This window comes from Aythya ferina (assembly GCF_964211825.1).
Source record: "Aythya ferina genome assembly, chromosome: 7".
Taxonomy (NCBI): Eukaryota; Metazoa; Chordata; class Aves; order Anseriformes; family Anatidae; genus Aythya; species Aythya ferina.
Genome location: NC_140302.1, coordinates 13040060 through 13046059, shown reverse-complemented (window position 1 = coordinate 13046059; position 6000 = coordinate 13040060).

Sequence of the window (6000 nt, the reverse complement as noted above, 5' to 3'; positions counted from 1 at the left end):
CACAATACTCCTGACCCAAAATCCATCAAATCTCATATGTGTTGTTTTTTTTTTGTTTGTTTGTTTTTGTTTTTAATGTACCTACAAGGCTAAGATATTCATCACAAGAACCAGACACATAGACTGAGATTTCAATTGTATTTACAACAGCATAAATCAAGTAACTTCACTGAGGCCAAGGGAGTTACTCTGGATTTACACTCATCACTCTAACAAATATATATATATATTTAAAAAAAAAAAAAAAAGTACCAGTTAGGACATTGATTATTTTATCACTGAAAACATGATGGAGCTTTATTTTTTTTTACTAACTGAAATATATATATACATATATATATATGTTTTTTATGTGTGTCTTCAGTGAAATGGTATATTACATTTTAAACAGAATTCCCATTTTCTATGAAAAATTGAATTTTATATTTTTACAAAGAATTCCATATACTTGCAAACTATTTTCTTTAGGAAAACTCTTCTGATGGAAGTTTTATGACCTGCTATAAGCCTAACTCATAATTCATACAAATCAGACAGTGCTCAGCAGATGTTCAGGAAGGAGCAAGCCAGTGAAAAACCTAAATGACACATGCAGTCCTGTGTGGTTACACTTGAGGTTCTTGGTGTAAAAACAGGCAGGATGGGACAGTAGCTAAAGCAGAATGAGTTAGGGGAGTTATTGATTTTTTTCATTCAGTAATGCACCTAGTTTTTGTTTCAAGGAGGAGAATGGTTTCAGATCAAATAAGAAATACACCAATTCCACTCTTAAAGAAATATTCCTGAGTGCTTTTTACCCCAGCTGCTGTGAAGTCTAGCTCATTTTTCTATGCAAAGTGAAAAATTTTGCATCTTAGAACATGTCAAACTATATAGCTATAACTGTTCAAGAAGTTTGACTTGATTTTGGCAAATATCTCTGTGACTCTGAAACTGCCATTGGCAGTGAATAAGATGATTGAATGGGAAAACTCTGAATCTGAGGAAGACTCCGAAACCTGGCCGCAGGAGCAGCTTACTCTGGGCCTCAGGACGAGCCTCCAGGACCAGGTCCTCACACGTACTTGCTTTTCCTGGAAAAGCAGTGTTTTCAAGATCTCTGCCACAGTGTCTCTGTATTAATTCTACAGTTGTATCACTGCACGAATATATGGAGGACCAGCTGGATTAATGCAGATGCACAACTCTAAAGAGCAAGACCCAGTGCTTTCTTCACTGTGGCCACTGAAAGAAAAACCTGACAGTATTTGTACATAAACAAACACTCCTCTTTCTTTCTCCAAAATGTAGAATTTCCTGCACAATGATGAAACTCCACGTCTTCCTATGTCATGTCCCATTTTCCCTTCAATATTCTAGATTAATACACTGTGTTTGATCCACCTCCCCTTTGTAACCTTGCTTTACACCGGTGCAGACAGGTGCTGCAGAAGCCTTTCCCCACCCGGGGATGCTGGTGGATGGATGGACAGATGGGTGGATGGATGGGATGTGTGCCTTTCCTGCAGCAGCCAGCTCCAAATGCTCTGCAACTCATCCCGGCGCCAGAGCTACGGGAAATGGCCAGAGCTGCTGTTCAGCCATTGATCCCCTCCCTTCCCTTCCCTCTCATGCTCTCCCTGCTGCCTGAGGGCTCGCCTGCCTCACTAGGCGCGTGTCCCTTCTGCAGGCACATGGAGATTGTGGCTCCTGGTCCGGGGGGAGAGGTGGAGGCAGCAAGGAGATGGCCTGTGTTGGTTTTGTATCACAGTCTTTCAGTGACTGCAAGTCAGTAAAAAAGGAAAAAAAAAGAAAAAAAAAAGAAAAAAAGGCAAAGAAAAACAAGAGGCTGTGCCTGCTGTCAGAGCCTTTCCACAGTAGCAAGTACATCTGCTTTTTCTGACCTCTGAAGCAAATCAATATGGCTTTAAATGATTTCCCTGATGCCTAGATCTCTTACCTTGCACTGCTGTTACTCCAGCCACGCTATTACCTGGTCATTCCTTCCTCTTCTTTTCAGACTCTCTCCCTCGGCTGCTTCTCTTTGCCTTTTCTTAAAGATATACACAAAATGCTCACTGGAGCAGCTCAGTTTTGCTCATGTGTTATTTTCTCGCACACACAAACATACACACACAACCATTTCCCACTGCTTGCAGCCACACGCACTCACTGCAGTGTCTGCCTCTATCTCCATCTCTCTCACTCATACGCATGCACTGCCTAGCTGAGCACTGCCTAAGCAACATCTGCTTATCAGGAGTTTTTCCTCTGATGCCATGGTTAGTGAAGGAGTGCTCATGTTTCTTTAAACCTCCATCTGCCAGAGATACTTGAGCTGAAAAAAAAAAAAAAAAAAAAAAAAAAGAAACATAAAGAAAAAAAAAAATAATAAATAATCTGCTCAGCTCTGATCTTTTTCCTCTCCCATACACCCCATCCCCATTGGGGCAGACATGCTTGAGCACTATCACTAGTGCTAAAAATAAGACCTCCATGCAGCTAAACCCATGCTTTTGGGAGTGCCCTATTTTTTTAGATCCTGCCTAATCTAGGATTTGGGTTGTTCAGAAGATGAGGTATTCCTGATGGTATGAAAAGCCGTCAGAAGTGCTTATGCATCATCTAATTATATTGACATTCGGGTGCTGTGTACAGAGAAGGCAGCCTTCCATCAGTGCAGTCAGCACAGGCAGGAGTACCCCGAATGCCCTTATCCCTTCAGCAGTGCACAGAAATGCTTTAGCTGCTTAGCCCAGGCAGAACTTTCAGCTTACAGATCCAAAACACTTTTGACAGCACAGTCACAGTATTTCTTATTTATTTCTACCATGTATTTCTCTCTCACTAATTTTTGCATTTTGTGATGCCTTTATATGCCCAGTCACCCACTTCAAGCACCTAGGAGATCATTATTTGCTTCTGATTAGCACAGTGCATTTGAGCAGTGTGCTAGAGGCAAAAAATTTAAATTTATCAAAATGCAAATATTCCCCCATTGACCTCTGGTAAATGCGTTACGTTACAAAGTACTTTCAAAGAAAGCTAGAAAGGAAGAGGAGAGAGGTCATGAGTTTGCAGAGGTTTACGATATTAAAAAATTAATAGTAAATGGTTGCTTGGAAGTCCACTTTGTGAGTAAAGCAGAAAGCTTTTTTGTATTTTTTTTCCCTTTATAGTGGGAATGGAGGGACCAGATTATGATACTCCTGCCCATTTTCTGTATCACTGTGCTTACTTTGCTAGAAGAACCACTGAAGTGAATGAGGTTGCTTGTGGTGCATATTTTTCAATCATCTGCCAAGATTCGAACATGTAGTCTTATGTATGGCAGCGGCCCAGAGTGAGACACAGGAATTATTCATAATCCTTCTTCCAATGTGAAAGACTCCTTCTATAACCTCAGCTTAATGACTCTGCATTTAAGAAGTAAATGGTTTTCACCAAGGAAAGTAAGAAGCAGCCAAATTTGCTTGGAGAAAATAACGGTAGTATTAAGATAAGTGATATCCCAATAGTGAGGTATGCCTGAGAAGTGCATTGAGGAAAAAGATGTGATGTTACACAGGTTATTTGAGCTGGTTGCTCTCTTACCCTCACCAGTAAGAGTAAATATACTCTTTCACTAGAGAAGACTGCAGTTAAATGTTGGATAATGCTGGCCAAAAAAAAAAAAAAAAAAAGCAAATTCTCCACACAAAAGATGGAAGCTTATGGCCTGCCTCATCCTTATTCTCCACAAGGCTTTTCTGCAAATATTTGTTTGCCTGGTGGCGTGACTCCTCTCTAATCCCCTGTCATAGATCCAAAAAATGGTGGTGTCCTCTCGAAGCAAGTCAAAAGCTTCAAAATAATTTATCTTATCCAAGCAAGAATGTGCATGGATTTTAGCTCAGTGTTCAAATTAGCACTGCTGTTGTAATAAGGAAAGTCATAGAAGCAACCTTTGAGCAGCGGTCTTGCTGCATTCCCCATTGCTGGTGTTCGGTGTTCTGGGACAGAAGAAAAACCACAAGGAGAAGCACTACGGCTTCTGACTGCACCCAGTCACTCATAGCCTTACTCTTCAGATATGTATCTAATGTGCTAAACACAGTCAAGAATGTAGCGTATAGCCATAGGCATGGTGACTACTAGCATATAAAGTTCATAGGGAAGGAGAAGCATTCCTCCATCTCACAATGGTTGTTGTGCCATTGCTTAGCTGGTTCCCTCATCCCTGGCTACTGCTTCATTGCACTTGGTCATAAATGAAAGCTATCTAATGCTAATGACCATGGTGCCCACCCTAATCATGCATTTGAAATATTAATAAAAATAATTTATGTCATGTGACTGCTTTTTAACTAGCTGCTTTCAGGACTTTAGATCAGGATTATAAAAGACGTGCATTTATAAATTATTAGCCTTGAGCACATAAGCACTGCATACTATGGGGAGCACTTTTGTAGCACTTTAAATTAATTTATTGTTATTCATTCCAGCTGTCTGTGATGTAAACCTTTGGCTATAAATTTGTACCATCATCCAACACACCATTAAACTAAAGTGGTGCCCGTGCTGGAGCATATAATAAAACATATGAATAAGATTTCTGTGGGGACACTTTTTTAAAACTCTCTTCTCAGTTAATGACACAAGAAAAGTGAGATAACATAGTCACCCTGTAACTATGCATTCATTAAAATACATCTGGTGGGGGGAGACTTTCAAATTTGCACTTCTATTGAATTCTGACTCAATGTTTTTCTTTACCCGATTGTTTCAATTCATATCCTATCTCAAGCAAAAGGCTTTGCCAGAACCCGTCATGAAGTCACTAGCTAAGACTGTGAGAGGATTTTGTTGGACCTGAACTTCTCAGCAGTGGAAATAGATCCTGACCACTGAATTACAGAAGTACAGGAGCAGAGCCGTTTTAATGTCTTATCTCCTCTGCAGGCAGACATTCTTTCTCCTACAGATCACCATTATGGTAACAAAACTTTATCTGCATGACTAACACCATAATGTCTTAATCCACTTAACAGTAGAGATACATTTCATACCAGCCCATTGGGATACAATGTTCTAAACTTTAAAGCAAGTAGCAGTCATGCAGTACGCTCTACCAAGCGGAGTTAGAACCTCCCAGCTTTTCTCTCTCCATATAGGTCTCATCTTGCTCACGTGCTTTTTAATACTTTATGTCACTTTTGTGACAGATGATCTCTGCTAAACCTGTTCAAAAGAAGTCTTGCTCATCTCATGTTTCTACTGGTTCCAGTAAGGGTTGGGCTGCTCAGAATTTTGCAGATCTGGACTCTTGCTCCTGATATCAAATATAGCTATAGGAAAACAGAGACAAAAACCTGAATGTCAGATTCACGGCTGACAGAATATAGCACAACTCCTTTAATTTGTACCAGCTGATCACATATTGAATACTTTTCATATCTTATGCTTTCACTCAGTGGCAAGGTGTGGAAAAAACATACTCAAAAATAATACATTTTTTATTTTAACTAATCTCATTAATATAAAGATTAGTTTGATGGAATATTTTTTTTTCTCTTTATTACTAAATCTTCCCTAAACTTCAAGGTTTGGGAATCCAAGTATTTAATTTGGGGTCCTCTCTAAATAATCAACAGGATATCTGCACTCCTTGGGAATACATGTATTATTACCTAATAACTGCCCTTTACATACCAAAAAATAATATTTAACTATAGGAAAAGTATATAGCATGGTACCATCCTGCCAGGGAACGTTCTTTTGATACTAATATCTAAAATTTCAGAGGTCCAAAATTTTTGAAACATTTTCAAGAGAAACCTCAAAAAGGAGCCTTAAGGACACACCAGAGCTGAATTCTGCTCCAGGTACTTGAACCAGAATGGTGTTCTTGCAAAAAGATTGGCACTTCTTGACTGTTATGTACCGTAGCATAAATACTGTCTGATTTGTATGCCACAGCAAGAACCTTACATGGAGAAGAGGGGACTTTTACTCTGTACAAGAGTGGTGCAGAGAAGACAG